The 20,969-nt window shown below is 54.8% G+C and overlaps 1 protein-coding gene across 2 annotated transcripts in view; it reads right to left on the bottom strand.

Moving 5' to 3' along the window:
* The window catches only part of PKNOX2 (PBX/knotted 1 homeobox 2), a 285,563-nt gene that overhangs the window by 174,117 nt on the left and 90,477 nt on the right, over positions 1-20,969 (bottom strand). For both annotated transcript variants that reach the window (XM_045192863.3, XM_024557448.4), the window contains exon 2: positions 1,875-1,944. The gene's annotated coding sequence lies outside the window, so the exon portion shown is untranslated. The remainder of the gene's footprint in view (positions 1-1,874; positions 1,945-20,969) is intronic.

Genomic DNA, 20,969 nt, shown 5'->3' with positions numbered 1-20,969 from the left:
CTGATGTTACAGCTGACGTCTCAGCCAGCAGCTAGTATTCAACCCCCAAAGGATGGGCCTGGGGATGATTCTGGCACCCAGATTTTGTCTGGCCCCAAGTGAGACCTGGGGGAGCAGAGACCAGCTGCCCCTCCTGGGTCCGGTTTGCCTTCCCGCCCCGCGGTCGATGGGAGCACAGCGAATGCTGTTCTGTCACTGAGCTCCGCATGGCCTTTTGTACAGCCCTGCCCACCCGAACGCCGCTGAAACCAAATTAACACGGCCGCTGCCTCTCACTCAAGTGCAGCCGTCACCGGCCTCCTCTCCCAGACCCCAGACTCTCAGATGGTTCCCCCCTCAGCGGGTCCCGGGCCCGCAGAGACTGCCTCCCCACATCCTGTCCCCCAGCCCCCGAAAGACCATTCGACTCTCCTGTGTCTGAGCCCCGGGACCTGAAGAAACCTCTTTCTCCTCGCTCCTCAGTGCAGGCCAAGCCTGTGTCCCTGCGAGGGAGCTGGGTCTGAGTGCGGGTGGCCCAGGAGCCTGGCTGCCCTCAGGAGAACATGGAGACCTATCCCCCCCACACACTGTGCTCTCATTAAGGCTCACGCTCGGCTTGCTCCCCTTGTACTTGACTTGACTTACGAGGTCCCTCTAACCTCCGGTGCGAGGAGGCATCGATTCTCACAAAGGTCATTATCTTTCCACTCTGGCTCCCTCACCGCCAGCCCTGTCTCCTAGGTAGGCTTTCCTGGAACAGGATGGGGGGAGGCACCCTTCCCACCCCCTGGGCCTGGGGATCCAACCACTCCAGAGCCCGGGCTGCTACGGAGGTGCCCCGGGAGCTGCGGCCGTCAATCACAGAGGCGACCAGCACTGAATCGCAGACCATTAGGCGGGAGGGCCGGCGCCCTGCTCGCTCACCGGGCAGCCATCGGCAGGATGTTAGACGATCGCAGGGCGGCCATTCTTATGATTTATTCAAATACTCATTACAGTCAATCTATTTTTACACAGAGGTGAAGATGTGTGCTGATAACGGTTAATCATTTATAATTCCATGGACTGGTTGGAAGCCAATGTACTATCAAAGTTGGAGCAGCAGCTCAGCCTCTGGTAGCCCCAGAGGCAGGGTTGGGGAGCCGGGGCAGCCCCGCCTCCCAGCGCACACCTGTGGAGCGGCAACCAGGTCGCAGGTGCACCGGGGACACGCAGATGTGGGAATCCCAGGCTACCTCCAGGAACTCCCAGTCTGGGGAGGGTGGGCAGGCGGGGTTGGGTGGTGCTCGGCAAGCGAATGCAGCTAAGAATTTCAGAAAAGGGAGAAATCACTTCTAGCTGGAGTTACCGAAGAAGGCTCCACCGAGGAGACCGGGCTGAGGCTGCGTCCTACGGGTGGGCGCACTTTGCCAAGGGGAGAACCGGCTTCCGCCAGTCCACACAAGTATAAGGTGGGGTGTTACGGTGTAAGGGAAGGGAAGCGACCAGCGGCATTTCCCTGTCCTTCTCCGCCCCACCCCTAGAAATAACAAGACGTAAAAGCCAGGACAATGACCTTAGCCCAGGCCCCTGTCTCACAGACCCCCAGGCTTAGTCCGCACACGATAGGGGCCGGAGTGTGGGTCAGCCTTGCTTCCCTCTGCGACACCCTGACACGCGTAACACCACCGGGCGCGCAGTCGGTAGTGTCGTTAAACAGAATGTCATACGACAGGGCGTCTGCGTCCCATTCAGACTTAATCTAGGTAAAGGTCCACTCTGGTTTAGGTTCTGACGAGCCCATTGTTGAGTGTTTTCTCTCGCGCAGTGCTGGTGTTAAAGGTCAGGTTCAGGGCTGGTCTTTAACCCACAACCTCAGTGAGTCACCACGGAAAACGCCAATCGGATTTACTCACAGTTCACAGTCCCTCTTCTGCTGAGCGGCATGGAGGACAGAGAGCCTCGGCGTCCTGCTCCAGACTTCACCTGCCGACAAAAGAAACGTTTTTATAGACCGTGTGACCCTGCTGGGAGCGAGAGCCGGGCTGGAGGACAGGAAAGTCAGGCACAGTGCTGAGTGCGGAGTCTCCCGAGCGAGGGACTCCTGGTGCACAGCCCTCATCGGGAGGCGGCTCAGTGGGACAAAGAGACGGGATCGCTCCCTTTCTCTTACCTGCCCGTTGCCTCAGTTTCTTTGAGTGCCAACCCCTTCCCCATAGAAATCCCTGAGAAAGATTCCGGGCTCAGGGCTGTGGAGAGCCTGGAGCTGGCCAAGGCAACGATCAGCTACTCGTGGGGACAGAGCTGAGCAGCCCCATGAAAGTGGTAGTGTATGTGGGGAAGGCTGCAAAAAACAAGCAAACAAACAACAAAACGAACGCTGTTGTTTACGGCAAGAACACGGAAAGGTGATGTGGGAGAGAACTTTCAAGCCACGCTGAAGGGGCTAGTCGGGCTGGAAGGAAAAGGATGTGCGTGGGGAATAATCGGGCAAGGCTGGGCAGGTTGACCGTGTGGCTCTCTTTGACCCCCTTTCTGGGATAAAGCGGTAAAAGCAAGGACGAGAATGAGGAGGATGCAGCACGTAGTATCACCAGGTGTCCGCGCCATGATTTACACTCGCGAGGGGCCACCGTAATGAAGTCCACAGGTCCTGTGATAAAAGTGCTTCCACATCACCGGGGAACAAGATTAACCACACGAAACAGCGCCAGGTAAGACAAGACTATACACAAAGTAGTGCTGGACTGAGACTGTAATTCTCCCTCCACAGAGAAGCGAGGGCCGAGCCCTCAAGGCAGTTTTTAGGGGGTGGTAAAGCCTGGCTGGAGTCTTGTGGGGCTGGACGGGTGAGATGTGTCTGACGGAAGGGAGGGAGAGGGGAACAGTCCCAGGACAGAGGAGAGAAAGTGTGCAGAGCCCTGGGACAATGCAGAGGCTCGTCGGCCGGGGAGAGATCAGGGCAGGGACTGACGCTGAGCAAGCCGGACGGGCCAGAGCACCCAGGGCTGCGAGGGTCAGACAGGGAGGCCGGGCTGGGCTGGGAGCTCGTGGAGCCGTGGAAGTGTTTGGTTGTTAACTACAGTTGATATAGAATACTCTATTAGTTTCAGGTGTGCAACATAGTGATTCACTGTCTACATGCTTTATCAAGTGATCAGCACAAATCTAGTAACTCTCTGTCACCGTCCAAAGTCACCACTGAAGGTTTTTCAACAAGGAAGTGATACAAAGGAGAGAAGTCCCACCCCACCCCCACCTTTAGTACTGTCCTTCTAATTAAGACGGAGAGGCTTCTTGGGAGAGGTGGAATTTCAGGTAGAAGACTCAGCCACGGACTGTAGTGTGACGTGCCCGTGGAAAGAAAATGTCCTTCCTGTTCAGAGCCATGTCCACCAGGATGAGGCACTTGCTCTGGGGCTGTCTGGTACCCTCTGCGTGACCTCCGCGACCAGACCAGATCACTGGATGGCAAGTCGCTGAGGACTAGGACCACATCTGATACGGCTGTGTAGCTAGCAGAGTACCCAGCATGCGTCAGGTCCTCAGAAAAAGTCGGTGGGAATGTTTAATGATGGATTCTGCTTATTCCAGCCAGAATCCACAACCAGCATCTCAGAACCAGCCCCCGGCTGGCAACAGGCTCCAGCCTGTGTCCTCCCAAGGTGCTGGCCCAGTGCCACTGGGCCCACAGGAAGTCGGTACATGAAGCCTCTGGACTGAACTGACCGGGGTGGGGCTCTGTCCCGGCCTCGGGGACAGTCTGCCGAGACAGCAGTACCTCTGAGAAGCTGCGGCAGATGCGCCGTTTGCGCGCACCGCAAAGCTGGGAAGGGTGGCGGCTTTGCAGAAAGATGGATTCCAGAGGGCTGTAAAGCTTTTAATGCGCTGAAAGGGTGGGCCCAGACCAGCGAGTCCATTTCTCCTCCATCAGTTTCTGCTTCTTGCACAACAACATCCCGGCAGCCATAAATAAAGTAATTTGGAAGATAAAGTAAAATTGCCTACCATGCCATCACTCTAAACCATCCAGTCACTTCATGTCCACGTGGAAACCCATTTCTATTTTTCACAGAATTGGAGAAAACCATTTAACAGGAATATACACACCAATCCTACTCTCACATTCAAAAATCAACTGCAAAAGCACAGAGTAGAGCGACTTGGTTTAAACAAAAAAAAGTGAGTTTAGTTCAACACAAGCTCAGGATGAGCCCAGGGGGTGGTGGTGTTGCAAACCCATAAAATGCGATCGTCGGTGTGGTCGTAGCCATCCCGTGTCCAACCAGGGGGTGAAGGGCCCCCTCACTTTGGGTCTGCTGTGCAGTTCCGGCATCGCGTTTTGCTGACTTCACAGTGATGAGCAGAAGACAGCAGCGGGCAAAGGCAGCTGGTGGTTGGAGTACCGGTTAAGGTTCTGTAGACACCATGCGTGCTCCGGGGTCAGACTGCACAGCTCAGCCCGACTGGCAGGATGACCACGGGCAAGTTACTTAACTACTCTGTACCCCAGTTTTTCCTCTGTATGGTGGGGCTATGCCTCAGAGGTAGGTGGTGAGGGTAGAAGCTTTCATTTGCTGTCAAGGGCTCACAGGACCTCGCACAAACAAGCTCTCGCAGAAAGTTAGCTACCGTTGTCGCTATTTTCATCATCAGGAGGCTGTGCAGTAAGTAGAAGGTATGAAAGAAGAAACCAGAGTTGTGTCTTCCTTTGTCCCTCACTAGTGTTGTTCACTGGTCCTGGAGATCCTAGCTAAGGCAACGACCCTTCAGCCAGCTGGGGGTCCCCCAAATGTTTGAAGAAACTATGAAAGAGAAACTGCCTTACTTTGGACTGTAGGCTTAGGACTAGCTAATAGATGTTAGAGGAAGCCAATCTTCCGCTCCATATAAGAAAGAATTTTCTAGCAATGAGGACTAGCCAAAACTAAGTTAGGCTTCCTCCGAAGATAGTGAGCCCCCACCCCACACACCGGAAGGAGAATCCTGCCGCAGGGTGTGGTCTCCAGATGTGGTCCACCCATCAGTCCAGTGCCGAAAAACGTTCACAGACTGAGAGAGTGGACGAACTTGTATATTGATAAAATGTGAATCGTGTTCTCCTTTGCCATCGTTTCACTAAGTAGTTCAACCCCTCAGGGTGAGGAGAGGGAAAAGAACCGTTCTCTTAGTTGAACAGAGCTCCATGAAAAGCATTTACGATCCAAGTCTGTTTCTCTCCCACGCACACATACCCATGCATCCATGGACACATATGCACACGTGTGCACACACAACCTCTCCATGTTGTCCTTGCTTTTCACGCGTGACCACAAGCCAGTAGAAAGTCTTCCCTGACTGGCACCGACCCATGGACCCTGCCGGGAAAGCATCTGTGTGCGGGCTATTTTAGGCCGTTCCGAAGCCAGCAGCCTGTGGTCCTTGCAGGCCAGTAATCACGCGGAAGGCCTTCAGACCAGCGTCCATGCAGCAATGCAGCCAGAATTTAGGCTAAGGCTCGTTTTATTCACCATGAAAATAAATGGGACCATAAACGAGTGTGACTACTCACGTTTATGACCACTTCCTCATGAGGACGTCTGTGAAATGGTAAATTCGGAGGGGGTCGCTGAGTGCTCGTATTTGTTTGGGAAAGAGGCGGGGAGAGGGACAGAAGAAAACTTCCTGTGCGGGGCAGCACGCACTGAGGGACCGTGGAGGGAGGGCCCATGAGGCTGGCTCATCCAGGTGAGCTGGAAGGGTGGAGAGAGGTGAGCCATGGGTCTAACGCAGAGAGCAGTAGACCCAGGCACTGCAGACACGGGTTTGTGCCCTGACTCAGTCATTCACTCACTACCTGGCACCTCAGACTTGGCTCTGGGGCAGTAATCCACCCAGCACTGCACAGGCTTCCTCGGAGCCTGGTAAGAACCGATGCTAATCCCACGCCCGTCCTCACTCCCCTGGGCCATAGGTGGCACCAGGCACCCCAGTTGAAGAGACACCAGGAAAAGTCCCTCAGTCACATTCTCCAGGGCCAGCCCAGGCCCAGGACTCTAACCTTGGGCCTGTGCCTGTAAGCACAGATGTGCACAGAAGACCCTGCAAGGACTATTGGCCCTGGTGGGCTAATGCTAATATTTGTCCTGCACTGGAGAAGGAACTGGAGACACTCGTGACCCGCTGACAGCAGCTGGGAGTGAGAAGGGGAAGGCTTGCGTGCAGAGATGTGAGCACTCCCAGGGTTGTGGGGCCCCGCAGAGGGTGGAGGGTCTGCTCACAGGGCGCCTCCCCTGGCCCTGGGGACATCCTCTGAGGTGTGAGCGCACCAAGACTTGCTTATCTCCACCAGGGAGGTCACTGCTCTTCCTCCCGGCCCAGGTCACTGAGCTGCCTCATGCTTTCTTTCTCCTCCTGGGCCCCGATTGGTCTTCCGACCTCAGCCTCTCCCCATTTTTGCCTGTTCACTACCTCCCCCCCAGCCCGGGCTCTTTCTGACACACACACTTGATCGTGTCCACTGGTCCTCAGGACCCCTCGATGACCCTCATTGTCTGGCAGAGGCAGTCGGCCGGCAGCCCCTAGGCTAACTCTCCCTTGGTCGGGGTTTTTGTAAATTCTGCCAACATCTAAAAAGTGGAAAAGCTCACATTTGAAAATCAGAATTCTAACTTTTCCTAAGGACCTGGATGACCTAGCGAGGCCAGTCCTGCATTTCCATGTGGCACCCACTGACACTGGGTACCAGCTGCCCCCTTTCAATCACACACCACTTCTCCTGTCTGTCCCAGAGAGAGAAGCCAGGTGTCACCCGGAAGTCCCTCCCGTCACAGGCCCGGGCTCCTGGAGGCTCACACAAGCTGCATGCTGAGGAGTCTCACGTTCTAGGTGACCACATGGGTGGGTCAGTCAGAGCAGCTCATTCTATTCCCAGCAGCAGGCTGAAGGAGGGGGTCCAGAGAAAGACCAGCGCCACCAGCAGGCCCACCCCGTGTCCATCCCTCTCCCCAGGGCAATTCCTCCACTCCAGGCCATGAAAGAGCCAGCCAAGGCCACAGGGCTAGTCTCCAGGAAGGCCAAGCGCTCCAAGTCAGGTGCTGAAGAGGTCCCACCCATTTTCTTCCTGAGGCTCCACCCCCAGCATCCAGCTCTTCCCACCCCCAACTCAGTGGCGCTGCACCCCTCCCTTAATTTCCATCCCACTATTCCTATCAAAGCCCTAACAGCACATATTTTGTTAATTGTACAAACCTAATGGGGGAATGCATTGGCAAAAAAGGGTAATGGCCATCAGACCAGCAATAAAACAAAATTAATGGCCCATAGGAAGAAATCATGTCCACTTAATCCCAGCTCTGAAACTCTAATAGAATAATGGAATACCAGCGGAGGGTTTTTCTCTCTATGTAGATTGCTTACACCATGTTAATCACTTGCAAAGCAGGCCACATACCACTCCGGCTCACATGACCCTCCAGGGAAAGTAGCAGACCAGAAACATTTAGTGCAAGACTCATTACTGACACGCACACCGCAGCAACACCTCCCCACTCCCGCCCTCCCCCAGGCTACTCTGGGACAGCCAGTGGGAGGGATCGTCGAGAGCCATCGGGGTGGTGGGCTGGAAGGCAAGTCACATCATACCCAACAACAGCAAGCATTTACTGAGTGCTTACTATGTGCCAGACACGGGGCCAGCTAAGCACGCTCTGCGTGTTGCAGGGGCGTGTCCCATTTTCATCCTCGACAGCTGCCCAGTCCGATGGGGTAGCCGCCAGCCACATGTGGCATTATAAATTCAAGTCGGTGTTAATTAAAGTGAAGTGAAACCTAAAATTCAGTCTTCGCCCTCACCGGCCACATTTCAAGGCCTCACCAGCCACGTGTGGCCGGTGGTGGTTGTACTGGAGGCCCAGAGACCACTTCCTCCAAGGCGGAAAGCTGTCCAGACAGCACTGCCCTGGAGCACTGAGGCCGTTTCATCTTGAACGTTTAACAGATTTAGAAATCAGGGTGCAGAGAGGTGAGGCAAGCTGCCCCAGGCCGCAAAGCTGGCACATGGCTGAGCTGGGTCCTGCCCCGGGTCTGACTCAGTCGGTCTGTCTGCAGGTTTCCCACCTCACACACTCTTCCTGTGCAGAACCGGCAGCCGAGGCGGCAGGGAGGCCTTCTTAGGGAAGTGGGCCGAATGTCTCTTATGTCCTCTTCAGTGCCCTCCCCCAATGCAGACCCCAGGGCTCTATCCAGGGACGGCGCTCGGGGTGTCTCAAACCCAGGAAGGGCAGCAGGAGAGAGGGCTTTACAGAGCATCTGACCCATTTATGAAGACGCTGATCCATAGAAAAGCGAGGTGGTCTGCCCCACGTCAACCAGAGTTAAGACTGTAACCAGGTGCCCTGACGGCCAGCCCTCACTGGCCAAGGAAGAGGACAGAGCAGTGCCCAGGGTCCACCCATGGCCACAGACTGAGAGAAGAAGGAGATGTCTCTCCAGCTGCCTGGAGAGTCCTGGGCCGGGGCCGAAGAGGCCAGGACGGGCCCAAGGGCACCGGGCTCTGCGGAAAAGTGAAAAGGGAAGAACGAGGGGCAGGTGGGGGCCCAGAAACCGCGGTGATTACAGGCGTGGCCCTGGACTGCTACTCTGTCTGGGGAAGGTGGTGCGATAGGATCCAGGACAATCACAAATGCACGCACACTCTGGCCGCGCAGCCCCAAGGTGAGAGTGCACCCTGCGGAAAGGAAAGTGGGCGTGCCTGAGGATGACGGAGCAGCGTCCACAGTGGGAAGTTGTGCAAAACCACCTGGATGTCGCGCCAACTGGGAGATGGCCAGAGAGCTTGGGGCGTAACTACCCGGAAAAAGAACAAGTTGGATCTATACCTGTGCCACGCAAGCTGGCCACCGTGCTCCAGGAAAAGTACGGAGCGGAGTGTGTGACGTGCAGGGCGGTTGTGTCTGCTGGAAGCAGAGAAGACACTAGAATGCCTCTGCCCTTTGCGTGCATGTGTGAGCACAGAGAAGGTGGAAGGGACACCCTGGAGTGTTCCCATGGGCGCTGAGGGAGAGCAGGGACTGAGAGAAAAAGGCTCACCATTTTTAGCATTTTTCTGGGTGCAGCAGGCACTGCCACTTTGTAATTTCTTAAAAGAAACTTAATTTTTAAAATTGATAAAAGAAAGAAAAAGAGGTTGGACTTGAGAGGCAGCCGGGCCTGACTTTAGAGCCGCCTTACACTGTAGCTGTGTGGGCTTGGACAAGTGCCTTAGTCTCTCTGCATCTCGGTGTCCTCGCCTGGAAGTTGGTGACAGAACTACCGCAGCATGGTGTTGTGGGGGGGCTGATGGGGCTTCGGCGACCCAGCGGCGCGGGCCTCTTCATCGGCGTTGAGGGGTGCCCTGCCAGGCAAGCAGGCACGTTTCCGGGATCAGCCCTCGCAGGCCCTCTCACACTGCGTTAGGCGCTCTCAGGGCCCCCCGATTTTGCCTTGTATTATAGTTTCAGTGTCCTATCCCCCCACCAGATTGTAAGCTTCTTGCGGGTAGGAACAGCACCTTGCTTATTCATTCATTCATTCGATCATCCATTTATTCTATTTATATTCAGTTAACAATAACTTAATAAGTATGTCTTAGGCATATGCCCCAGGCACCGTGCCTGACTTCAGAGGTGTAGCAATGAAGAAAACAGAACAGTCCCTGCGTTTACGGAGCTCACACTCTAGTGTAGAAAACAGGCTGCACACACAGGTGACGTGTCTGGGTGCGTCACATCATAGACATGCTACATACAATGTCGAGGGGGGTGAGCCCTGAGAGGGGGCAGAAATGACTTGAAATGGAGGAGGCAAGAGAAGGGACAGAAAAGGGGCTCCAGAGCTCCTTTTTCTCTGAGAAAGGGCCCTTTGTGGCACGTGCCACAGACCCAGTGAGCTCAGCAGTTGCTAAAAAAAAAACCCTTAGTTTAAGAATAAAATAAAAATAGGCTTCAGCGAAAGCAGAGAATCATAAAGACACCTTGAAAACATGCCTCCACTTCTGAGCATGTACTCAGAACAGCTGCAAGCAGAGATTTGACGAGATCAGCAGGAGCCGCCCCGTGTCCGGCGAACACGGGTGGATAAACACACGGGTGACCCGCACAACAAGGAGTGTTATCGGCCTTAAAGGGGGCAGATCCTGCAACGCACGTGAACCTGGAGGACACTGTCCTAGACAAAATAACCGAGTTGCAATGGGACAAACACTGCCTGACCCCACACACAGGAACATGGAGACAGAAAGCAGCCGGGGGTTGCTGGGGGCCGGGGAGGGGAGGGGGGTGATGACTTAGTAGACGCAGAGTCTCCGTTTTCCCAGATGGAAAGAACTCTGTGAGTGGGGGGGTGGGGGGGTGACGGCAGCGCTGTGAATGTACTCAACGCCGCCAATCGTACACTGAAAAATGGCTAAGAGGGTAAATTTTATGTGCATCTTACCACAATTTTTATTTATATACTCATATAACTTATATGTTTGTATAATTTAATTCCCATTTTAATATATGATATTTACAATATATAAATATGTCATGTCACATATAATAATGTCTATATATTATATACTTCAAATAATATAATTATATACTTATATAACTATGTATATAAATACATATTTATAAGTATAAGTAAATACATGCACACACACGGGGGTGGGCCAAAGGAGGTTTATGGTTGTGATACATCAATAATACAGTAATGAATAAATAATAATACAAGAATAAACGGTTTCACGTACTCACAACGACTGTAAGCCTGCTTTTCCCCACCCCTGTGTGAGTGTGGATTCCACCACTAACTTCTTCCAATTTCTATTAAAAAAAAACAAAACAGCCTGGGATATTAAAGAGCGGGGGAAAGGGGCAGGCAGGCGAAAGCAGGGAGAGGCTGTGGTGGCCCCACTCTGTGAGCCACAGTGGCGAGACTTGCGGGGGTGGAGGGGCGTCGCCAGGAAGACCAGGGCACCACTGGGCCAAGATGGTTCCAGGGGGTTGATGCTGCACACACGAGACACAACTTAGGGTAGCAAAGAAATGCAAAAACAATGTTTTTTAACTGGTGGGAGATGAGAGGCTGTCGGCAGAGAGCTGGGCCCCCCCAGTCTGAAATGAAAGACGGTCAAGGAAGGCAGCCACGGCATTGAAATGATGAGCAGGAATCTAGGAGGGGAGGGACCAGGAGGCCCCTAAGCTGGAGCTCTGTGAGCAGCCTGGGGTGCTGGAAAGGGCTGTGGACCAGTCTAGGAGCCGGTCCTGGTCCGCACTGCCCTCTGACGTGACGCACGTCACCCTGTCTCTCTGCCTCGATGTCCTCGTCTGCTGAACGGGGTGGCTGAATCAGGGCAAGAGGAATCTTAAGGTTGTAGGAGTCTGCAAACCCTTGGGGTTTTTTATCCAGAATGGTATTGCTGTATACATTTTTCTGTCGATTTACAAATTTTCCTAAGATTTCAAGGCGGTCCAAATCCCCAGAGAAGTTAAGAATCAGTGAAGAGATTCACTAAGCTTGCGTTCAACTAGAAAGTTTTAAGATGCCAAGAAATCTTGGACTAGATACCAATAAATATTTGGGCCTCAAATAAATCAAGATGTTTATCCTGCCTTGACCACGACATAGGCATATTTTTAAAGTGAACTGAAATGAGGATATACTTTGAAAAGTTAAAACCATTTCTTGGTTGCTGTTCCGAAGAAAGCAGAGTCTGCGGCGGGCACAGAGGTGAGCGCAGGTGCGGCGGCCCCCCCCCCCCCCCCCGCCGCCCCGCACCTGCTGCTCTCCTGAACTGAGGTGGCAGCACCAGGCCATGAGGGCAGCCGGCCACCTTGGCTGAGGGGAAGGGACCCTTCATTCAGCCTTGCGGAGAGGGGTCTGGGAGAGAAAGAAAACTGCAGCCTCCCCAGGAGGCGTGGCCCAGGGCAGAACAGATGTATCGCTGTGTACCAAGCAGTCCTCATTTTGCACGGGGCTCGGAAATTTTCAACTGTTTGACTCCGAACAGTGACGGAAGGAAGACATGTCAAGGGAGAAAGCACAGGCAGGGGATGGTGTATGGCCACCATGGCGCGAGACCAGGCTGAAACCCTGTGTAATGACCAAGCTGGGGTCACCTGGGCACAGGAGACGTCAGCCAGGATGGCCAGTGCCCACCGGAGGAGCCAGCGCAGAGGCGATGGGGGAGCTAGTGGGTCGGAACCAGGCACGGAACCTTCGAGGCCACCTCTTTCAACCTCCTCTTTCCACCTTTGCAGAAACGGGTTGAGAGGCACAGAAGCCAGGCCAGCGGTGCCTTTGTTCTTCACCAGATGTGTTTCAAGTGTAACACATCTTAAACAGCCCTGTACTGGGCTGGAGAATCCAGCTCCCTGTCCTCAAGCAGCCTATATAGGAGAGACAGACGCTGGGGGGCAGAGGAGAGGGGCTCAGTGTCATCTAGAAGGTATGTGGGGATCTAGCAGAGGAGGGACTCCCCACTTTAGGCAGGTACATCCAGACAGGGCTGAGGCAGGGGTCAGCCACTTCCCCTGACCAGTGCGGGGAGGTAGTGGAAATGCTCACTCTGCCGTCCACGCCAAGCCAACAGCCACCCACATCTCAGAGAAGGCTGCCCACCATGGTGACCTCAGAGGGAGGCTCCACGCATTCCGCCCCCACAGGGCCAGCGCCCCCTCACCAGCAGGCCAGCCCCAGCCCCATGGAGCACGGCTCTCCGCATAGCACTTCCCACTCATCATTCCCAACTCGCCTCCGGGGGCTGGTCCTGAATACTGTTTCATGAATAACTTAACAGGCTCCAGCTTGTTTAACAGAGGTGAGGCAGATGCGTGTAGCACGGCTGAGCAGGAGGACTCCAGCTGGGCTGAATGGCTGGGACCCTGGCTCTCTGCGGAGGGGTGGCTTAGTGGAGAAGGCCACCTCCGCTGGTGTCCCCACCTGGATCCCAGATCACAGTGGGATGCTGAAAGAGCATTTGTTTCCGATTGTTCTGAGCCACTAATTTGGCTCCAGGGTGTACCACCAATCTAAGAACAAACGGAGTAGGAAAACCCGTGCCTCTCTTGAAGGAGGCCCCATTTCTCCCGTAAACTGGGGAGGGAGGGGAGGTTTCCTGAGTTTCGCACAAGTGCGCAGCCTGCAGAACAGAGCTGGCCGCGTCCCTCGCCAGCCGGAGTCACCCGGCTGCACTGCCATCTGCCGCACCTGCTCATTGCTCCTCCGAGGTGCCTCCAGCAGAGGACGGATTACTCTGATGGCAGGTAGATGAAAACGGGATCCCTTGCTAGCAGTAACCACCCAGAACAATCTCTCTCCCGAGCAGCTGACTGTCTCCACCTGGCACCTGCCAGCCGAAGTGCTGGCAGAGCGGCTTCTCCCCAGGCAAGGAGGGGACGGGCAGGCCCCTCTGCCTTGTCACATCCCTGTTTCTGACAGCAGGAAGGGCGAGCTCCCTCCAGGGCTGCGGGGAGGGAAGAGCGGGTAAGTCAGGGCTGCCTCGGGTGCTTCCTCAAGACGGAGGCGCAGAATTCTCTCTCTGAGGGTCCCTTCTTAGGCTGAAATTGCCTCCTTTGGGTTTAAAATGACCCAGTCGTACACTTTCCCTCTGAAGGTGCTCTTGAATGGAAACTGGTAGATAAAACGCTGTAACCGAGCTCGCCACTCCATCCCCCGCCTCCCAGGAGACAGGCCACAGTTTGCATGACAAAAATGCCTTCTTTGCCAGCATGGGATTTAGCTAGGCAGTGAACCCATACATCCAACCTAGTATAAACATATACTGAAAAAAATGGTTTTTTCAATATCTCCCAGCAGTCAAAGTGCAAGTCACAGAATCTTTGCCCTAACGCTCGTCAACCTTCTCAGAAGGGAAACCCCAAGGCTCTTACTTACAGCGTCTTTCCTCCGACTTTACCCTTCTAACGGGCACAGTGTCTGGTGTCTCGGGCCTCAGCTGATTAGAAGCAATGAGAGAGGAGGGGGCTGGGGCTTCCCCAGAAGGCACGCTGAGATCGTGAAGGGCCGGCCAAGGAGAAAATGTCACTTAAGGTTGTGGATTAGTCACTTAGGAAGACAGGGAGCGTGTCCACTGTTTAAACATCCGTGGAGCACTTTAAGAAGTAAACTGTCTTTAGCTGTCTTAGAAGTCCCAAGGGAGCCTCCTTCCTCATGCTTCCAGGCTGCTGGCTTCTTCCTGCAGGTGGTCCTGAGCTTGTTCAGAAGCTGCTTGTGCTCCTTCCTGGTTGGCTCGGTCATTCACTCACCAGGCACCGATTCTTACAGATGCCGGGGCAGTGCGGCAACACATAAAGCAAGATGAGGCAGGGACGTCTTTTGATGCAACACACGCACACATGTGCGCATGTGCACACATACAAGCACACACGTGTGCACACTGCACATGCATGCACGTACACACTGGGAACACATGTTCACATAATAGGAGCGTGTAGTACAGATGTTAGAAAAGGCACGTGAAGGGGGGGGCAGCCAGCCAGCTTGTCCTTGGACCCAGCCCCTAGCTACTCAGGGAGAATCTTTGCGGGGAGGGGCTGTCGTAAATCAAGTGTCAACTACAATGTCATCCTATGAACACGTTACATGGTCCCCCAAGACAAACAGAAGGACAGCACTGCATCAAGCCTGGAAGGAGGTGGAAAAGATTCTCTGGCTCGCCCTAGAGAAAGTGGACGCCCTCTGTGGCCACGGCCTCCCAGCAATGAAACGAGCAGTTTGGGGCCAGCAGCGTCTGAGAGGCTCCCAGCTCCCTGGATCACAGGATCCAGGTTTGTGTAAGGACCTGCCCGCCTACCAGCCTGATTTATTGCTACCAACGCCTTGGAAGGAAGGATTTGGGTCCATTGTCTCCCTCCAGCCTCCAGCCAATCATCCAAAAACACGTGCATTTTCTTCACAACCCCTGCAGGTCACTGCCCAGGTGCCCAAGCCAAGGGGACAGCCAGCGGCTCTTCCTCCTCCCCTCAGGCCCTGGGACAGCAGGCCCGGCACTGCCATCGTTTGGGGACACAAGGTCTTTAAAAGACTCATAAGGGATGGTGGGGGAGAGGTTGGGGCTCTGGCAATCTGTCCCGAAGAATTCAGGTTAATAATTTATATATGCATTAAAAAATCTTCTGAAACAAATGGCATACGGATTGTGTGACATTTGAAGGAAATTTGCCAATGTTGCTCAGTAAAGCGTAATAAAGATATGCAGCCCATAATAATAAGTTACTTAAACTCAGGGCACTAAATGATTTATTAATTGCCTCCGAATCCTTTCCAGCTACAACTGAAACCGAGAGTATGGCCACACCGCACACACCAGCTCCTAATGCCTCCAACGCCGGCCCGCACAGCTGCTGTCAGCTGCCAGTGCATTGCCTTCCCGCCCCCATCTCTGCCAGTGGGCCAGAGCAGGCCCCCCCTCAACCCCGGAGCTGGGTGGATACACCCCAAACACATCCCCTCCCGCTGCACTTCTCACATGAATGTCACGTAATGCACATTCGTCTTGCCGAGAGGTCCTTTCCTCTGGGCCCCCTCCCTGTCCACCTCTCCCATGGCCCTCGGTGCCATGCCCCGGAGCCCAAGGCATCAGTCCTGCGAGAAGACACGCCCCGGACTCATGGCCCCCAGGTCCACGCCAGCAGCCGGTGGTGAGCCAGAGAGACCAGAACGGAGGCGAGAAGTGGAACAAAGACCTGCCCTTTCTCTGGGACACGCTCACCCAAGGGGCAAGGTGAGGTTTCTGCTGTCCTGCCCACCTGCAGGGCCTCCTCCCCGTCCCTGGGGCGGCCCCAGGCACCTGGCTGCTCTGCCCCCTGGGAGATCCCACGCTCAGGCTGCTGCCCGGGCCGCTGGCAGACACACCTCTGCCACGGAATTCCCACACGAGGGGCAATGCTGACTGTCTGGTGGGAAGGAATGTCACCAGCACAGGGGAAGCCTTTGGACGGACGGAGAAAGGGGGCCCAGGAACTGAGTGACTGCAGAACTGCAGAGACTGGCTGCACTGCGTGAAATGACCCTCCAGGCCCCTGGATTCCCCAGCGGGTTCCCCTCCGCATTCGCTCAGGACGGCTCCCTCCACCTGTTTCCCACACCGGTTCGGCCCCTGCCCGCTCCCTCACTCCCACACCTGACCAAGGCACTCACCTCTAGAACATTTCTCAGATCCATCCCTTGTCATCTCCATAATTCAGAACCCAGGGCCCAAAATCAGCACCTCTTCCCAGATGTTCTATGGGATTTGCGCAGTGTTTCTGGTTTGGTCTTATTTTTTAAAATACGTAACATGGTCCAAAAATCAAAAAGTGTATACGAGTGTACACTGAAATATCTCCCTGTCAGTCCTGTCTCCCGTGTGTCCAAGTAAACACAAATGTACACCCTTGTTTTCCATTTTTCTAGGCCCATGTTCTGAGCCTTGGGGGATTTTTTTCTTTTTCCAGCTAATAAATTTCCGGGGATCTTTCCATCTCGGTGCAAAGAGAGCTTCCCCATTCCTCTTTCTAAATGCACAGTGTTCCATTGTCGGGACATCTGGGCTCTCTCCGATTCTTTGCTATTACAAATCGCGTTGCAAATATAAACTTAACACATACCATTTCACACATCTTGCAAGTATATCTGAAGATCATTTCTCCATCATGTGATTGCTAAGTCAAAAGGCAAATAATCTGTAACTTTGATGAATATTGACAATTGCTGCCTGCGAATACAGTGAGATAACAAACCCCGTGAACGCTGCCCATCTCGGACACGAGTGATTAACGCCGTCTCAGGAGTCTTCGTTGGCATTTCTCTTACTCTGTGTAAGACCCAACAGCCGTTCACACGTTAAGAGTTGTTTGTGTTGTCTTTTCCGTGAACAGCCTGCTTGCATTCTCTGCCCATTTTTTCCTATTGGGTGGAAGTTTATTGTTGATTTTTAGAAACTCTTTGTATGTTAGGGCGACCAGCCCTATGACATGAGGCGCAATTGTTTTTCCAGTTTCTCATTTGTCCCTTGACCTTACTTCAAGTATTTTGCAGGGGCTTCTTAAAATCTGTATGTGAATTCCAGCAGGCCACTTGTCACCATCTCCGGTGCTCCCACGGTTTCACAGCGGACGCACTTCGCCACTTTAAGGGCCAGACTGGACTCTGCGACAGTGCCTGGGGCTGCGGCCAGCACTGTAGGACCCGGAGGACAGCCAGTCTGCGAGCAGAGCTGATATCCAGCGGATGACAGAGAAAGAACCTGGGTGCTTCTTGATGTCATTAGGCACCAAATTCGTCCAGCCCCAGAGCGGTCCTGGTTCTCAACTTTGTAACGTACAAGGAAATAACCTCCTTCCTGTTTAAGACACTTGGGGCATGCTGTACTTTCAGCCAAAGGCAGTCTGACTGATACACACCTAGAATGTTCTCCTGGCAAAGGTCTGATCCCTTCTGATGGACCCCTACTGCTGCGGAGGACGGCGTACTAGAATGCAGGCCTGACAGTGACCCTCCCCCGTGTCAGTACTAGTCACGGCTCCCCTCACCCGCAACATACAGCCCAAGGGTCTCGCCCTCAGCCCATCCCCCACTTTCTAGCCTTGCTGCTTCACACCGCCACACTGTGGCTCACCCTGTCCCCCCACAACCCCCGAGGGCCCTTTCCCTCCACCCTAATTCCCAGCAGTTTGCTCCACCGTTACTTCCTCTAAGCTAGTTTCAGACCGGGCCCCTGTCCCCACTCATCACCGCCAGGCAGCATCCCTCACCTTCCTCTAAGGTTGCTGTAGCCTCACCGTCTCCACATCTTCTTACAGGCCTGAGTTCCCACCCTGCTTCTGCGCGAGCTCCGTGAAGGCAGGGGCAATGCCTTACCCGTTTCTGTGTCCCCAGTACCTGGGTCAGGGCTGAGCACAGGAGAGGCATTCAGCTGGTGTTTGCAAACTGGAACGGAGCTCCCAGAACGTGCCCCCAAAGACACCCAAGCAGACCTCCCCCAGCCCAAGTCCATGTCTCTTTCCAGAGAAGCCAGAAGAAAGGTCCATCCTAATGTGCCTGCTCTGAGAAGCAGATGAGCTATTGAATCACCAGACTGGTCGGGTCCATTTCCCTCAGGCCAGTGTCCCCGATGCTGAGCCAATCACCTACTGCAACAGGGAGTCAGGGTCCGGAGCTGGCTTCCTGGCCACCTCGCCAGCTGTGTGGCCTCAGAGTAGCTTCTTCAGTCCTCTGGGCCTCAGCTGCCTTATTTGGCCAAAAGGGATAAGCAGGCTGCTGTGAGGATGCGCTGAGTGTAACGTCTCACAGACTGCTGGGAAAATGACGTGCTATCCCTCCACCCCCCCCCCCCCCCGCCCCGAGAGCTGAAGCCAGCCCTGAGGTGAACGAGACAGTCCACATCCAGCAGACCCCAAACTCTCCATTCACTGGGATCAGACACCAGTGTGGGACCAAACAGCAGAAATATGTCTGTGGGAGCAACCAGGGACAGGAGACAGCCAACATCCACTGAGCCCCAGCCCGGGCCACGCAGTGCATACCTGTCACCACGCACATGCGTACCTGTTACCACGCACGCACGTCAGAGCAACTCTGCTCATTGCGTTTCTGTCCAGATCCACAGGGAAGGGCAGTGTTCCCGAGTCAGAGCCCAAGCCCCATTGGCCCGCTGTGCCCGCATCGTGGACCCAGTTAAACGGGGGGGTAGACATCTCGGCCCAGCCCTGTCTGGCTCTCACACCAGAGATCTTTCTACTGTTTCTTCTTGCTTCCAACCCACAAATCCAGGGTTTGTGTTCCTGCTGGTAAAGTGGGAGGAGGTGACCAGGGAGGGGAGAGGAAAGAGGGAGATCCAGGAGTGAGAGAAAGGGGGGAAATGGGAGAGTGAAGAGAGAAACTCTTAGAAAAGGCTGGTCTCAGGTCGCCAGCATGCCTATGTGTGTGTGAGCCTGTGTGTGTGAGACTCTGTGTGTGTGAGACTCTGTGTGCATGTGTGACCGTCTGTGCCTGTGTGTGGTGGACTCTGTGTCCGCACCACGGTCCTCTGGGCTCGGCCACACAGCAGTGCCACCCAGGGTTCCTCCCCCAGCAGGGCAGCAGACGACGCCGTGGGGTCTGGACTCAACACAGATTCTCACCCTTTCCCTGGACACCTTTTCCCAAGGGACAAAAAATGTATCCTCGTTCTTACTTAACACAAAACCCTCTCAGCAGCTGGGGAAAGCCTCATCCTCTCCACTCTCCAGTACGAATGAGGACCTCGGGTCCCCGTGTCGATCTAGAGACAGGCGACACAGTGGACCAATGTAATCTAGTCGCAGACTGACCGGAAGGCCCTTCTTTAACCATTTCCCAGCTCCTTTGGAAAACCAGGCGCAGACACCAACGACTGAGCATGCCTCTCTGGTTTTCCTGAACGACAGGGTCGTGGAAAAGAGCAGCTTACACCCTGTCTCAGGCCCTGGTTTCCAAGCTGAAAGACTCCAGGCAAGTTCTGTCCATTTTTAAAAGCAAGGCCTGGAGGGTGGACGGCAGGGTCTGCCCGGGTCACGGAACTGTGCCACACAGAGCGCGGTGCCTGCCAACATCCTGCCCACGGTCCAGAGCTTGTGCCCCCAGCCTTCCTGTTCCTCGTGCTAGCCTTGATTAGAAAACCAATTACTCCTGTGCTGACGCCCAGAGCCCCGTCTTCCTGGTGGGAGAAAAACAGCCCCTCACTAGCAAGCTGATATTTGGACAGTCTGAGAGCCTCCCAACTGCTCCGGAAGACGCGGCCCTCCCCTCCCAGGACTGAGCAGCACTGCCAGAACAAGAGGGGGAAGATTCCAGCCAAAGTTTGTTTTCATGGAGATTTTATTTCCTTCACCGAGGCTCCCCCGCCCCAGATTTCGCCTTGTTGGAGCTGGCATTCAGAAGCCACCAGATGCGCGGCCATGCACCCGTTGTGCCTTCGCTGGGGTTCATGCCTTTACCAACCTCCCAGGCCCACGGGCCCCCCCACTGTCCTGACTCAAAAGGCCCTTTGAGACGCTCTGGAGAGAGAGGGGGCTCTCGAAGGGAACAGAAGCTTCCCCTCCTCCAAGTCGAGGTGGGGAGGGGCGAGCTGGGGAGGGGGCACCCCGTGCACGCATCTCTGAGTGTGGGCGAGAGGATGCGGACCCTCGCTGCACCCGGAGTCCCTCGTGCGGGCACACTGGTGGGTAGCTCACTAGGGGCTTAGACAGCAGGTGCCGATTTCCGCGGCTGTCCCCAAGGCGGGCTCAACTTGCACAGAGGCAGGACTGGCCTAGGCCAAACTCAGAAGGGGACAATTGTCTTAGGTGGACAACCCCTTCAGGATCAGCTGCCCTCCCAGGTACACAATTTAGAGATTTCACGCGGCTCTCTCTGAGCGCGGAGGAGAGGGGCTAACCACAGTAATCCATGTTTCGGAAGCGTGCTGCCCGCCTGGGGTGTGCATTCCAGGGAGGGGGAGAGGAAGGGAGTGGGGCGGGGGGCGGGGCAAGGAGAACCAGAAGAGTGAATGCTTAGCTCCGATGGAGAAATTGCTAAAGGCAGAATTACAGGTGGCAGGGCGTTGACAAATGAGGGAGGCCCAGCTGTCCTCAAGGAGCCCCCAGAGGTGGTACCTGACACAGAATGTCACAGGCAAGGGACCTTAGGGTCCGGCAGAACTGGGTTTGACCCTGGGCCCCACAGCTTGCTGACTGTGATCGGAAGCAGCTTACTTACCTCCGTGGGCCTCACTCCCAGGACCTGCTCAGATGGGGCTAAAACCCTCGAGGCTGGCGTGAGGGACAGACAGGGGACTGAGGGCTGGTCGGCACACTCAGGACTTCTCCTCAGGTGCCCACACGGACAGGTGGGGCCTCCTCCCCTGGGCCCACCTCTCACCCTCGCCCACCCTGTGTGTAGCCGACGGCAGAACTTTAAATGTCTATCTCATAAGGGTTGTTTCGTCATGAGGAGACAATGGACACAATGACAAAGTGTGTTTCAAGACTGGAGTCCCATTTGTTCCCCAA

Source organism: Desmodus rotundus, chromosome 7 (assembly GCF_022682495.2).
Source record: "Desmodus rotundus isolate HL8 chromosome 7, HLdesRot8A.1, whole genome shotgun sequence".
Lineage (NCBI taxonomy): Eukaryota > Metazoa > Chordata > Mammalia > Chiroptera > Phyllostomidae > Desmodus > Desmodus rotundus.
The sequence above is the reverse complement of the archived record's forward strand: the minus strand, read 5'-3'. Positions and strand labels throughout refer to the sequence as shown.